The sequence below is a fragment of the Euprymna scolopes genome, chromosome 2, assembly GCF_053919585.1.
Source record: "Euprymna scolopes isolate OS-2025 chromosome 2, ASM5391958v1, whole genome shotgun sequence".
Taxonomy (NCBI): domain Eukaryota; kingdom Metazoa; phylum Mollusca; class Cephalopoda; order Sepiida; family Sepiolidae; genus Euprymna; species Euprymna scolopes.
The window spans coordinates 199,941,431-199,958,008 of NC_136483.1; the positions used below are offsets into that span (position 1 = coordinate 199,941,431).

At 37.5% G+C, this 16,578-nt stretch overlaps 1 protein-coding gene across 2 annotated transcripts in view; it reads left to right on the forward strand.

Annotated features, from left to right (window-relative positions):
• The first annotated feature begins 1,658 nt into the window (after positions 1 to 1,658).
• Positions 1,659 to 16,578, forward strand: part of LOC145301647 (uncharacterized) — a 30,941-nt gene continuing 16,021 nt past the window's right edge. The window contains exons 1-3 of one of the 2 annotated variants that reach the window (XR_013873605.1): positions 1,659 to 1,730; positions 4,623 to 5,622; positions 13,895 to 15,438. The gene's annotated coding sequence lies outside the window, so the exon portion shown is untranslated. The other variant, XM_080144588.1, reaches the window with a different exon arrangement.

The window sequence follows — 16,578 nt, forward strand, 5'->3', positions numbered from 1 at the left end:
ATATTCTTACCGTGTTGAAACCTGGGAAAGAACATGTGAAATTGCTCCAGAAAAGGTTTAATATTTATGAAGCAATTCTGGTTTCTGATTGGTTTGTAGCAGAACGTGAATTAATTTGATTCGTCAGTTCTTAGCAGCATCGTTTATAAATAGAATCGTCCGACTGTGTGGGATCATACCCCATTATAGGAACTCTTATGATGGGATGAGTCTCCTAGCGGCCTCGGCTGCAGGGAGACAGGGTAGTACACGTCAAGGATTCGTCACTTGACACTCAGCCCAACAGGTGAGGGGCCGGGAACCGGCCCAGCACCTGTTGGACTGAGGTACACCGCCTGGGTAATACCTAAGTCCACCCTCCCAGGCCTTGCCACCAGGCTTTCCGGTGGGGCAAGTTTATTGCTTGCTGCCTGAGGCGCCCCGACCGGGGAATGCCGATGGGGTTACTCAGGCAATTTTTAAAATTGCAGGAGTGCCCCTCCTTTAGGGGAGCCTGCGGGGTTCCCACTTTCCAGGTCTTGTGCCAAATTATGCTGATGTGAGCAGCATTTAAATAAATACCCCATTATAGGAACAAAATATTGCAACACCTGCCTTGACAGATTACAAAATAGACTTTGTGGTTTAGTGGGGAATGTCCTTTTCTCTTCCCTACAACCTCTCTCCCATAGAAGAGACGTTGCGAGCCTGTCTTTTTTTATCGCTATTTCCATGGCAGGTGCTCGTCTGAGCTCCAATCTCTCGTCCCCCCCTCGCCAATCTTTTACGAGAAACACCCGTCTGGCTGAAACTACTGTCAACAATTTTCCCCACTCTTTATCTGTGCCTAAATCCAAACGTAGATTCCATGAGCAAAGCTTCTTTCTTAGAACTGCACGCCAGTGGAACTCGCTGCCGCTTGCCTGTTTCCCATCTGACTACAACTTGGACGTGTTCAAGTCCAACATAAACAAACTCCTGACAAACCGCCCCCTTAAGTAAGACACTCTATCAAAACCCCCAATACTAATGATTACTACAATACTATCTCATTGATTACTGTACACGCAATAACCCTTATCCCTGAGTGGCCTTCGGGCCTTGATAAGTGGTGACCTCCATGTAAAAAAAAAAAAAAGTGAATATAATAATCAATAGAGAATTGACTTCATAATAAGAAATACGAAATCTGCATAAATTAAAATATTATATTTAAGTGTATTATACGACCGGGTAACGCCAGGCGGCATGCTAGTATTGACTAAATAGATTAAAAAAAAATTTAATCAGATTCAGGGTTTTTCTTTTCTTTTCTTTTTTTTCTATATTATTCTATATTATTTCACATTATTATTCCGTATTTCGTAAAGAAATGTGATGCTGCACTTTCGTAACATTTTGTAAAATGCAATAAATTATCCACAGCAGACGAATTTTTGTTCATTCCTAGCCACAGTTTCGCTATTTATTTAAAAGACTTTTATAAAATGCGGTACAATGCGAAAAGGATGCTGAAGTTATTTTATTTTTGCTTTTGTTGTTATTATTCCTTACTGTAATTGAAAAAAAAAAAAAAAATTATTGTTGTCGGTTTTCCGGCGGAAAAACAACACCCTTTTAGACTTATTTCTCACCATGTCTCAACAGTCAATAAGAGTTATTTCCCTTTAATTCCTGTTTTTCACCATGTGCGGAAATTAAGGTAAGGCATGCGTTTGTGGTTTCCAGCCATGGCCGAATTCTATCTGGAGGTATGTTTTCTAACTTGCTCATAATCTGTTTCCCCTTTGGGACTTGTGCAGTTTATAAATCGTGCTATTTTGTTAATGGCGTTTTCAAGTTAAATTCAATTTTTAAGGTATATATTTTTTTTATTGTTAAATTATTAGGTGAACGTAAAGCTAACGCCCCACTCACACGATCCGTAGAGTGTTCTGTTCTACTATCGCAAAGAAAGAGGTACAATTTTAAATTTTGCGTGATCAGAACCTCCATTCAGATTCTCCTACCTTTGCACCTCCTTTCAAGAGAAGGTAATGCCTGGAAACTTTACCCTATATTCCCTAAAACTTAACATAGCCATACTCCACTTTGTTATAAGCTTGAAGGTCTATACCAGAAGTTAACATAATAGGATTCTGATTTACTTGCCTGCCCACGAGGACAGAGTTAGACGCAGTCTAGCCTCCCCAAAAGAGATACTCTGCCTTGGGACAAAACTAAAAATTGTTAGAGTTTCTCTATCATTGACCAAATACAGAAAAGATGAAATGTATTATCAGAACAGATACTACACTTTGAAACTGGCCACAAGACGAAGAGTCTCCATTTACTTGCCTCCCTACGAGGGCAGAATTAGGTACAAGGTCGGTTTTCAATATGGGAAAAATCCAGCTGCCTAAAAAGATCATTCTGAATTTGGACAAAAATAAAAATTTCCTCAGTCCAGGATTTTTCCTCCAAGAAAAGATTAAGTTTCGTATCAGAACAGATACTACATTTTGAAATATTTGCACAAAATATAAAAATAAACATTTGAACAAATTAGACACAATGTCATTATGAGGGGAAAAATTGGTGTCGTTGGTCAAAGTTACTGAAAATATTTATCCAAGTCTTAACTAAAACCATCAATCATCATAATACCACATTTACTCCACATTTTATGTTGAGTTTTTTGCTTATTAAATGTTTACACATTTTAATCGTGCATTGCTCAAGTTTCGATACGTAAAATAAATGAACTTTTTACACGAAATAATGACTTATTTAATGTTTACGTGCAAAATGAATGCCGATGCTGAAAATGTATAAACATTTTGAGCCCTCCCTTTACTTAAAAATCCACCAAAAACCAGGAAATTAACCAATTTTAATTAAATTTTCAGTATTTATCAAATAATGATCACGGAATATAATGAACGCATTATTTTTTATTTAAATCTTAGTGGAAATGTATTTTGTGTTCACTTTTGTTTGCCATGGCGACAGTTTTTGCGGAGACATTTAATGTCTCAGTTTGAAAGTGCAGCTTACTGCACCATGACGATGGTTGAATTGCCGTTCCATTTGTAAATTTCTCTTGTGAGAAGTTTGTGCAGTTGTACAATGGCATCCATTGGTAAACCTATTTTCCAGTTCAATAAAGCATTTGGGGAATTTAGGTTCAACTGAATATCTAAGATTTTTGGAGTAGTTCCCTCTACTTCGAGTTTTAAGAGTACTTTCTCTCAAACGTATCCACAAAACACCTGTCTATTGGATTGAGGGTGAAAAAGTGAAGCCCAGATGTGTCTGATATTCTGCTTGAAGAAATCTGTAAATTTCGATCTAGTGTAAGCACTACCATTATTGGAGGCTTTGATGCACAATGCAGGCAGCGACAAAGTTTACCTTTCAACGTCCAAAATCAAAATGTGTAAACTTGCTTCTGCACATCGAATTTACGAAGGTTGAATTAATGAAAACAATTTTATTTTGGACGAATCAGAATTTTCTAAATTTATTAAAAACTAGCTTTTCAGCCCGGCGTTGCTCGGGTGTTTGGAAGTGTATGTTGAGCAAAAAAAACAAAAAAAAACGGTCAATTGTTTTTTCTTTTGACCCCTATTATGACCCCTTAACATTTATTGTTTTGGGCTCAAATCAAGTTATTAAGTTAGATCCATGTCCAAGGAACCTATATCTAAAATTTCAAGTGTTTAGACCCCAAATTGTCGGAGGAGTTTGGTAGAGTTCTCAAAGGTCAAATCGTTGAACTTCGACCCCTTAACAGCCAAATTTCTGTCCGAAAACGGATTACAAAGATTTTCCCAAAACTCGGTACACTGTATATCAAATTTCGAGTCTGTAGACTTAAAATTGACAGAGTTATTGCATAGGGAAATGTACACAGACATGTTCACTTTTATAGATATAGATGATCTTTCAGGGGTTTCCTAAATCCTTTAAAAAAAAAAAAAAAAAAAAGCCAGATTTTCTTTCAATAAACAGTTGAGACCAAAAAAATTCATATAGACAAAATACTGTTAGAAATTCGCTCAATATATGTTACCGTGACATAAGTTGACATATTCGGTGGGTTTTTAATAGTATTTTGTCTAGTTTATTATTTATAACACCTTTTCCCGAACTTACCGTGTTAAAGAGAGAGTCGGGCGCCATTTTGAATTTTCCAATACATCGGTAAACACTATGCTTTTCCAGCTGAATAACATGTTACATTGAATAAAAACACGAAAAATATATCCAGTTTGGTAGAAAAGTAACTTCTCTTGCCTTTGATAACATTTATTTGTTATATATTTGTTTTTTTTTGACAACTTTTTCGAATCTATGTGTACAGTAATACAAACCCGGAACAAAAATAAAAATTGTCTCAGTCATGAAGAATATCTCCTCCACTGACAGAACAAGAAATTGAAGTGTAGAATCTGAAGAACAGATACTACACTTTGATCTCGAAGGGCAATGAGATGTTACTCATAAAAGAATTCTTTATTACCAATCAAACCAAAATTTGGCAGAAGTTAGAGGTGATAGGCTATCATGCAAAAAAATCTAATATCCTGACTTATTTTTCAAATGAACTTTCATCTTTTGAACTATAAAAATAATAATTTCATATTTTCTTTCTTTTCCAGAATTTCCGAATCTTGGATTTTACCTTTAATTTCGATGTTGGAATTGGATTTTATTTACCTTTTCAAACGTATTTTTTTCTCCATTCTTCATTAACCAAGAGGAAGTAAACCGAACCTGGAGTGAGATGGGGAGGGGGTTAAAAAAAACCCTCCCTTCCCTCCACATGTAAGAGTGAAGTGGATGCTTGATATAATGACGAATCACTTAAAATACCCATTCAATCCTAACCCGATAGAAAGGGAAACGGTATGAAAGTGTTACAGACATCAGGAAGCACCATTTTTGTTTATAAAACAATAAAAAACAAAATAATTTTAATAAATTATTTGTTGACATCTTTGCAGATGACACAACTATGGCAACACTTTGAAGAGCATTGATAATCAAATCCTTTCGACTTCGAACACATGGTGCAATGAGTTAAAAAAAAAAAATACTGGTTTGTTACTTTTAATGTTTCTAAAACCTAGCTGCTCTCTTTTCACTGACATGTCTACTTCAGTCAAATATTCCTCCATCGATTTCTGCAGCGCAGAGAAGGATTTAACAGAGAGTTCATCCTCCAGATTGGCCATCTCCAGAATCGTTCGGATTTTAGTCCAAAGAAGAGAAATTCTCTTCCTTAAATCTGCTTGACTCACATCCATGGTAGTATGGGGTTCTTTCGCAAATATGTGAAAAAATTAATTTCCAGCAAAGAATCAATGACCGCTCAGATCGAGAAGGGAGCAATGCACTTACCTTAGGTTGCGAAAGAATTGCCCCCTTCCGCGACGTAACCGTCTTGTAGTATCTTCGCCAGACGAAAGTGGAAAAGATTTACTTTCAATCGCCGGCAACTGAATCAATTTGTGGTGAAGAAAAAAAAGAGAAAAAAGACACGAGAATCTCCCCTCTTATATAATGGAAGGATCAGATAATTACCTATCACGTGATCCGGAGCACAAAATAAAACTTTAAAAAGTGAATAACAACAATTCTTCTTGGTTAGTATTCAAGGTAAGTGCACGCCGAATCTTCTCTTCTCGAGCAATCATTAATCCTTTTTTTTTTTTCACAAATTGTAATTTCCGGAAAAAAAGGAGTTGAAAAGGTAATGGCTGGCAAAGAAATCAAATCCACGTTTTTATGTTGGGTCGCTGATGCAATGGACTCTTGTAACGAATTGTTAAGAAAAGAGAAGGAAACGTGAATTGAGTATGAAGAGAGGAGAAAGATCGTTTAAGACGCAATGATGAAGGGAGCAAAATTAGAATTAATAAAAAGCAAAGTTTTTAGACAATAGACAATTCACAGAGAAATACTGACGAATCCATGACCGTGTGGACTGCAAGTTTATTGGGATTTGGAAAACAAGTCCCTTTCCCACAGACGAACTTTAAAAAAGTGTTAAACTAAAAAAACACAAAACAAAAACTCCAGCGAATCAGAAAGAAATAAAAGTTGTCCATTCTACATTTTTGTATACAGACTCATATATGCTAGTAGGTCGCTCGGCGTTGCCTGGTCGTAAATCGAAAATTCAATGTGAATATTTAAAAAAAAAAAAAAAAAATGGCTGCTTCCAGGTTTTCCCTGTTAGATTCCAAACTCTTTAAACTTTTCGTTTGTTCTCATAAATGATGTATTGTAAATTGGATGACCCCCCCTCTCTCCCATGATAAGTAAAAGGGACAAGGTAACTGTCAGAAACGAGAAAAGAGTTTTCTCCCATTGATTGTAGTTCTATCACCCTAAAACTACGACCCTCTGTAATAATATATTACCGACATTTCGGATCAAGTAAAGAATAGATACCCTGTAGCAGACGACGCCGCCTGGCGGTGACAAGCGTACATTTCAACTAACACCGGTGATTTGACCTTGACATTGGCACAAGCACATGGCGTCGGTTGTTTGTAAACACGTCAAACAGCAAACATGCTCGAATATTCGCCAGCAATTTTTTAAATATATTTACAAAACTTTTGAAAATTTAAAAGAAAAACTATATATTTACAAAACATTTTTTTAAAGTAAATAAAATGAACGTATTTAAATAAAAGATATTTAAGTAAATGGGTGTTTTCTGTTTCGGATTTTTTCGACCAAGATTGATTTTTATGTACCATGGATTTTTTTTTGCGTATATGGGGGGGGGGGGGGTTCTGTGTGCGTTTTTAAGACAATTCAATATTTATTTAATTATTCTTTAAAACATTAACTTCAGCGACAATTAATATATTTTTAAAATAATATTTTTAAATATTAAATTTTGACGAATATTCACGAGCAATATTTTTTTAAATAAAAGATATTTAAATAAATAAGCGTCTTTCTGAGTGCGTTTTTAATATATTTACAGAACTTTTTAATAACTGTTTTATTCTTTTTATCAAACAAAAATAGAACTTTTATAATGACATATGGAGTCCATATGTCATAAAAGTTCGATGTTTGAAAAACAGTCCGTAGTCTATGGACTGTTTTTCAAACATCGAAATTTTCAAATTACAGTTAGTTTTATTTTTAAAAAATAAGACGAGGTGGGGTTTTTTTTTTCAATTAATATATAAACTTTATTTGAACTTTCAAAAAACTTTTACATGCATAACAAATAGACATTATAGATATTTTATAATAATTTTTAAATATATTTAACGAAAAAATTTACTTTATCATTTCATTGTTGAATAAAATTTAAAAATGATAAATGGTGAAAAAAATATCTCGAAAAGAAAAAACATCTCGTCTTTTTTTTTTAAATAAAACTTTAATTTAAAAAATTTCGATGTTTGAAAAACAGTCCATAATATATATTTCATTATAAAAGTTCTACTTTTGTTTGATAAAAAGAATAAAACAGTTAATAAAAAAAAACAAAAAAACAATCCATTAAGTTCAAATAAAAACGGTTTGAATAAAACATTAAAAAGAAGGTTCATTATTTATTTATTATTATAATACAATTCAATATTTATTTAAAGTGCGATGTATGTCGGTGGTCAGTGAAGGAGAAATCCTTCTAGGCCGAGGCAATTTTTATGCATAATAAAATCACAAGTATAAACAATCGAGATTTAAAAATTTGGTCGCAAAAATCCGAAACGGAAAGCACCCATTTATTTAAATACGTTCGTTTTGTTACTTACTTAAAAAAAAATGTTTTATAAATATATATATTTTCTTTTAAATCTTCAAAAGTTTTGTAGATATATTAAAAAAAAATTGCTGGCGAATATTCGAGTATGTTTGTTATTTGACGTGTTCTTTGGGACAAGATCAAAGTGTAGTATCTGTTCTTCAGATGCTGCACTTCCATTTCTTGTTCTCTTTCGGTGGAGGAGAAATCCTTCACGACTGAGACAATTTTTATTTTTGTACCTTTTCTCCACGTTAGAAAACGACCCTGGTGTCTAACTCTGTCCCGTGGGGAGGCATAGTAAATAGGTACAAACAACCGACGCTATGTGCTTGTGCCAATGTCAAGGTCGAATCACCGGTGTTAGTTGAAATGTGCGCCTGGCACCGCCAGGGCGCCAGGCGGCGTCGTCTGATACGGGGTATCTATTCTTTACTTGTCGACTATTCGATAGATCTTGTTTGCTAGGACCTAAGCGATGACGTCACTTATCAGCTCACGGGCCTTAATGACATATTATAAAAGTCGTGCTAAAACTCTTTTTTTTTTCCGTCTCTTTTTCTCTCACTCTCTCTTTCTCTGCCTGTCTCTCACTCTCTCTCTCTCTCTCTCTTCCATTCTTTGGAAAATGATAGGAGATTGAGTCATAAAATTGCTATGATTGCTTGTTCTCGTCGAGGAAGATATGTTACTCGTAAAAAAAAAAAAATCATTATTAGCAGTCGAACCAAGATTGCTAAAAAAATTTGCAGCAGTTAGAGCAGATAGCAGGTTATCATGCAAAACAAACAAATTGTGGTTAAATACAATGACCCCACAACTCAATCTTCACTCTTCAATCCTGCAGTCCAATGCACTTCTGACAGCAATTGCTTCTGCCAAACAAAAAAGACACTCTCTCTCCCAAATACAGGCTTTTTATAGGACAAAACCGTCCAAAGTTATTTGCATACTCTTCCCATGATCTCTAGTCTATAAATAGACGCAGTGGCCATTCTCTTCTTCTTCTTTCACTCTCTGAAGTGGGCGTTGCCAGTGGTAAAAGGTTTGCACGATTTTTTTTTTTTTTTTTTTTTTTTTTTACTACACGCCCTCATGATCATTAAAGATCATTCACATCTCATAATCCCGTGTCCAGATCGGCGCATTGCGTTCTCTTTGCGGTCTCTGCATCGGCACCGGTTCATCTTCATCACTCCCTGGCTCAGTACCACCATCCTCATCACCTAAATGGACCACACGCCTTAAATCTAAAACATGTCGTGGCATTCCATTGACACTTAAGTTGTTTGGGGATTGCACTCCTGTTATCACTCCTTTTCCCCACTGCGTTGTGCATCGGGCATTAGGCGGTTTCACCCAAACTTCTTCTCCTATTTGGATTCTGGCTGGTCCTTGATCATTAATTTCCGGTGACATGTCTCTAGGATGTCTCCATTCGTAATTAAAGATTGCTCTATGTGGTACTGTGTCATCTCTTTGCCCGACCTTAGGGGACATGTTGTACCAAAATGTGGCCTCTTCAGGCGATATTCTTCCTCTCTCAGCTATTGCTTTCACGGTCCGATGATGTCGCTCCACAATGCCATTTCCTCCAGGTCTGTAGGCTGCCCTGTAATAACTTTTAATCGTCCATTTTTTTAGCATCGTCTGAAAGATTTCTGAGCGAAAAACAGTGCCGTTGTTCATTATCACCTCCCTTACTAGACCTCGTTCAAGCATCACCTTTTCTAAAACAGTTGCAACTGCAGATGCGGCTTCCACTCGCAGTTCCTTCCATATCGCCAGTCTACTTGGCCCACAATCAATTATTGATAAGTACGCTCCCCCTTGGTAGTGTGCTATGTTAATAGCTAGTCTCGTCCAGTTCGTTAAAACTCCAATTTCCCCAGGATTATGTATATTTGGGGCAGGATCGATCGATTGACACCGAACACAGTTCTTTACTATCATCTGAATTTCTTCCTGTTTTACATTCGGATCCACTTGCCTCACCAAATATAATGTTCTCTCCACTCCCATGTGATGCATGTCATGCAACTCTTTAATTTCTCCAATTCCAAGACAGCATATCGGCGCCTCCTCTTTCTCAATTAACCACTGTTTTTTTATCCGTGTTAGCGCATCTGCCTTGTTTCTTTCTTAGTAAAAAAAAAAAAAAAAAAAAATCGTGCAAACCTTTTACCACTGGCAACGCGCGCTTCAGAGAGTGAAAGAAGAAGAAGAGAATGGCCACTGCGTCTATTTATAGACTAGAGATCATGGGAAGAGTATGCAAATAACTTTGGACGGTTTTGTCCTATAAAAAGCCTGTATTTGGGAGAGAGGGTGTCTTTTTTGTTTGGCAGAAGCAATTGCTGTCAGAAGTGCATTGGACTGCAGGATTGAAGAGTGAAGATTGAGTTGTGGGGTCATTGTATTTAACCACGCTATTCCGGCCAAGAACAGATCATGGAATCTGGGATGTTGAGATTGGGAAAAGATGTGATACCACCTTTTAGTGGAGAAGGTGATGTAGTCGGATGGATAAAGAAAGTAAAACTGGTGGCTAAGCTTCAACATGTGCCAGACCTTGCCAGTTTTATTCCACTTTTTTTGCAGGGAGATGCACTCGCTCTCTATCTTGAGATGAATAATGCAGAACAAGAAGATGCAGAACTGATAGAGATGAGACTCGTGACCGCCTTCACTGAGGGGCCTTTTGAGGCATACGAAAAACTGCAACGATTCAAGTGGACAGGAGAATCGGTGGATGTTTATGCTAATAAAATCAAAAGATTGGCTGGACTGGCGGGATATCTGGGAAGAGGGCTGGAACATACAGCCAAACTGGCATTCATAACTGGATTCCCAGACGATGTATCTGTGGCATTACAGCAGCTACCGAACATAGAGAGAATGGATGTCAGCAAACTGATACCGACTGCACGGCTTTTAGTCAGTAAAAGAGTCGTAGAAACTCGGACATTGGCCGCAAGTGCGCAAACTAATGAGACTAATAAGGGAAAGAAAGAATCAAGCCTTCAGTGCTTTAGATGTCAAGGACCGCACCTAAAAAAAGATTGCACAGAGATCCCTAGGGCCAGGGCAACATGCTACAATTGTGGAAAATTTGGCCACATTGCGAGATATTGTCCTCAGATTCAGGGAAACGGGCAAGGGGGAGCTTCTGCGCCGCAAACTACCCTAGCAATGAAATGAAGGCGCGATACTGGCCTCTTCCTATAATAGAAGTAGAGGTGAATGATTCTGTAATGACTGCACTTGTCGATACTGGGTGCACCACTACTTTAATCAATTCCAAACTTTTGAAGGGATATGGAAGGAGTGGTACAGTGAAAGCAGTTGATGGGAGGAATATAGAATATAAAGGAGCCAGACAAGTGGAGATAAAAGTCTAATCTCCGCTTTATTATCACTTCTCTGGCACCCTTTGTTCGTATTCTGCCACTCTCCTCCACAGTAGAGTTCACCCAACTGAGTACAGTGGCTGAATCAGTTCTTATTTCAATATTTGTCAGTCTCCATTTGATAGCTAAATTGACACCCTTTAGAACAGCATCTAATTCAGCTATGTTAATGTGATTAAAGTCATCACTTTTCCTCAGCCAAGTTGCATCTTCCGCCACCACACCGCCAATCTCGACAACCACGCCAGTTGCAACATTGCTTGCATCACACCACACGACTCCTGTGCTCACTTCAGGTATGTGCCAAGCGCCATTAACAGGGTCTTCTTTTTTCAGCTCAGCTAGAACCTCCTGCATCACTTTCATGGTTCTGCAATCAACTTTTTCTTCCCAATCCACTCCATTTGCTCTTCTTTTCACATAACTGCATGCTAATCGCAGCCATCCAGCAATTGGATAGTGCCCCAATAATTTACCACAGATCGAAAATAGCTCCCGCCTACTAATTTCTCCTCCCATCTCTGGGATCTCGTTGCCTCTCCTGAACATTAGTGCACCCATCTTATTTTTCATAAGCTTAAGGCCCAGTGCCGCTCCTCCGTCCAGGGATTCCGGAGATTTTGCTGCTAACCCAAACCCCTTCAAATGTTCCACAACTTCCTGTGTCGATATTTTCGTTACGTCTACCATTATATCATCAATGTATGAATCAGTGGCCTCTTTCGTCCTACTTCCTTTCTTTAATACTATTTTTAAAATGGCTGCCATAATCTTTGGTGCGACATTAAGTCCGAATCCTAATCGTGTTAGGCAATAGGTTTTTCCTTTATAACAGACCAGCTGGTACTGCCATAGTTCCTTTGCCACGTGTAGTTGCAGGTAGGCAGACTTAAGGTCCACTATTGCGGTCCCTCCTACCAACTGTCTCCACTTTCTTATCTTTTCATCACATACATCTATTATGTCGCTCCCTGTATGACACGCCACAAAACGGTTCAACTCACGAAAGTCGAACACTGGCCTAACTTTCCCTTTTGTGGCCTGAAATACTGCCATCAATGGCAACACGCCTTTTCTTTCTCCTTTCCATGGTAACAGAATACCATCCGATATCCATCTTTCCACCTCTTTCTCGAATTCTAATTTCTTATCGCCTTCCAGAGAGTTTTTATAATATTGGACTTTGTTCTGCAATACTGGAGGCTCTCCCTTCCATGTCCATCTTACTGTCCATTTATCTCCATCGAAGTTTGCTTCAAAGTCTTTATCCTCGATTTTGCAAACATTCAGCTGATGGGCAGCCACGGCACATTGTATATCTCCAAACTTCACTTTGGCTTTCTTTATAGTTACACCTCCCAGCTCATTAATCACGTCCATTCCAATTATGACGTCGATCCCATCAACGATGTGATTCATCAAGATTGCCCTCACCTTTACGTGCATTCCACAGACTTTTATCTCCACTTGTCTGGCTCCTTTACATTCTATATTCCTCCCATCAACTGCTTTCACTGTACCGCTCCTTCCATATCCCTTCAAAAGTTTGGAATTGATTAAAGTAGTGGTGCACCCAGTATCGCGCCTTCATTTCATTGCTAGGGTAGCTTGCAGTGCAGAAGCTCCCCCTTGCCCGTTTCCCTGAATCTGAGGACAATATCTCGCAATGTGGCCAAATTTTCCACAATTGTAGCATGTTGCCCTGGCCCTAGGGATCTCTGTGCAATCTTTTTTTAGGTGCGGTCCTTGACATCTAAAGCACTGAAGGCTTGATTCTTTCTTTCCCTTATTAGTCTCATTAGTTTGCGCACTTGCGGCCAATGTCCGAGTTTCTACGACCCTTTTGCTGACTAAAAGCCGTGCAGTCGGTATCAGTTTGCTGACATCCATTCTCTCTGTTCGGTAGCTGCTGTAATGCCACAGATACATCGTCTGGGAATCCAGTTATGAATGCCAGTTTGGCTGTATGTTCCAGCCCTCTTCCCAGATATCCCGCCAGTCCAGCCAATCTTTTGATTTTATTAGCATAAACATCCACCGATTCTCCTGTCCACTTGAATCGTTGCAGTTTTTCGTATGCCTCAAAAGGCCCCTCAGTGAAGGCGGTCACGAGTCTCATCTCTATCAGTTCTGCATCTTCTTGTTCTGCATTATTCATCTCAAGATAGAGAGCGAGTGCATCTCCCTGCAAAAAAAGTGGAATAAAACTGGCAAGGTCTGGCACATGTTGAAGCTTAGCCACCAGTTTTACTTTCTTTATCCATCCGACTACATCACCTTCTCCACTAAAAGGTGGTATCACATCTTTTCCCAATCTCAACATCCCAGATTCCATGATCTGTTCTTGGCCGGAATAGCGTGGTTAAATACAATGACCCCACAACTCAATCTTCACTCTTCAATCCTGCAGTCCAATGCACTTCTGACAGCAATTGCTTCTGCCAAACAAAAAAGACACCCTCTCTCCCAAATACAGGCTTTTTATAGGACAAAACCGTCCAAAGTTATTTGCATACTCTTCCCATGATCTCTAGTCTATAAATAGACGCAGTGGCCATTCTCTTCTTCTTCTTTCTTCTTTCACTCTCTGAAGCGGGTGTTGCCAGTGGTAAAAGGTTTGCACGATTTTTTTTTTTTTTTTTTTTTTTTACTACAAAATAACATCCTCACTCTTTTCTTTTTCAAATGAATTTTCATCTTTCAAACTATAAAAAAAATAATTTCGTATTTTCTTTTCCAGAATTTTCGAATCTTGGATTTTACCTTTAATTCCGATGTTGGAATTGGATTTTATTTACCTTTTCAAACGTATTTTTTTTTTTTTTTTTTTTTACATTATACTTTTGCTGGAATACAGAACGGCGAAATTCTCGCCATTCTTAATTAATGAAGAGAAAACAAACCGAAGCATGCAAGAGTTAAATGTGTGCTTGATATAATGTGGAATCACTCAAAATACTCCTTCAATCCTAACCCGATAGAAAGGGAAATGGTACGAGTATCATAGATATGAGGAAACCCCATTTTTGTTTATAAAACAATAAAAAAAAAAAAAAAAAAACAATTTTAATAGATGATTTGTTGACATCTTTGCAGATGACAAAACTATGGCAACACTTTGAAGAACATTGATAATCAAATCCTTTTGACTCCGAACACATGGTGCAATGAGTTAAAAAAAAGTGGTTTGTTACTTTTAATGTTTCTAAAACCTAGCTGCTCTCTTTTCACTGACAATGCTCAGATCCTCACTTCTCTCAGGTTGAAATGAATGACTCTCTCTTTGAGTAATCGTCCTTCTTCAAGATTTTAGGACTAACTTTCACCACCAAACTTGAAATGGAAAACTTCCATCAAATATGTTGCTATGGTTGGATCATTCTGTCGCTCTAGAAAGTCCCTCAGTTCTGATGCAATTCCTTATTTGTATATAAGCTAGACATTTTACTAAGATGGAGTGCAGCTAACAGATTGCGTACTGTCTACCCCTGTTGTATTGCTGTAGTGTTGGGTTTGTTTTACAAGTGCTTCCACGGAATGTGCTCCGATGAACTTAATGCACTTGTATTCCCCAACAAGCAGCAAAATCAGTTTTGTCTCATTAAACGACGCTTGTAGCACTATGGGTACTGATTCTTTAATCCCTACAGATGATTCGGATTGTGGCTTCTCATGCAGTGGGAAGCTTTTGTAGACGATACGCAGACACGATTCAGTTTTTTCTCTAATTTTTCTTGGATCACTCTTTCTTGTCTTGAATTACAAAAATGACTTTGCAATTCATTCTCATGTTTTTGTCTAGACATACAAAAATGACTTTGACATCTAGTGGGGGATTGTCTCTTGTCCCTACAGCCTCTTTCACACAAGAGATGTAGTTAGCTTCTCTGCTGTATCATTACGTTTATGGTACATGCTTGGATGAACTCTAATCCCTGATTTCTCTCTAAAACATTCACAGCAAGAACTTATTTAGATGTAACTAAAGCAAAGAACTTTTCTTTTTCTTTCTCATTTTACTACACATCACATCTGTGAAAAAGATACTATGAGTCTGATTTCCGATCGACTACAACAGGTTTGTCTTCAAGTCTAATGTAATTAAATACTTGTAGAGTTGTATTCTTGAGTAATCAATTTCTCTTAAGTAATATTTTGTTCATTCCTCCTATTGTTTCCGGTCCTCTTGTTATCCTCAAGTGGCCTCAGGGTCTTGATAAATGGTCACTTGTCAGTAAAAAAATATGTACAGATTCCCACCTGCCGTCTATACGTCAGATAGTCAATTTGTTTTTCTTTCAGAATTTCCGAATCTTGGATTTTACCTTTAATTCTGATGTTGGAATTGGATTTTATTTACCTTTTCAAACGTACGTATTTTTTTTTTTTCTTCTTGAGGGTTCGATAATTCACTCAAAATATTCCAAATAGTTTATATCTTAAATTATGAAGCGGAAATTATTGATGAATACCAGTATTCATATTATTTGGATTTTTCGAGTTACTGTTCAAATGTTGAGTGTTATTTTCACAACGTTTTGGTCGATGTAACCTCCAACCTTCTTCAGGTATATCTTGTCAAACTCAGATTCAATCGTCAGTGAAGGTGACACTCAAAGTACAATTGGGAATTATAACTTCTATCCTGTCATGGCTGAATTCTGTGCACATTCCTGAGATCAACAAGTTATTTCTGAAGAATAGAAGTTTATATCGACAGAAACGTTGTGAAAATAACACTTATGATTTGAAAAGTAGCCCAAAGAAGTTCATTTAAATGTGGAGTGGTAAGAACGGCTTTCACATGTTCACTAGTTTGACATTTTCTGATTCCAAAGTAATACGAGGTGCCTTCAATAAGTTTCCAGATTTTTTTTGTACAGGCATTTAAAATTGTTATGGACTTTTAAAAATTCAGTATATTATTTCTATACATTTTATGAGATGCAATAAAATTCTGTTTTAAACTTGGAAAAAATGCCAGAGAAACGTATGGAATGCTTCAGACTACTTTTGGACCATCTTGCACGAATCAAGCATCAGTTTTTGAATGGCATAAGAGATTCAAAGAAGGCAGGAGTCTGTGAGGGTTTATCAGAGGTGTGGGGGGGAGTAAGGAAGTCACAACACACAAAAATTGATTGGTCAAATAAAGAATTTCATGGATAAGGACGGTTGTGTGTCTATAGAGACAATAAGTGAACAGTTTGATGTCAGTGTGGGAACTGTACACACAAATATTTGCGAAGAACTGAAGATGCAGACTTTTTGTGTAAAGTTTGTCGCCAGAGTGCTCTATCCTTGTCACAGACTATTTGATCAAGATGGGCATCAGACTTGTCCCTGTGACTTCCCTAATTCCCTAAGCTCAAGGAAAACCTTAGAGGCTGTCGTTATGGACTGAAGAGATGAAAGAGCTTGTGA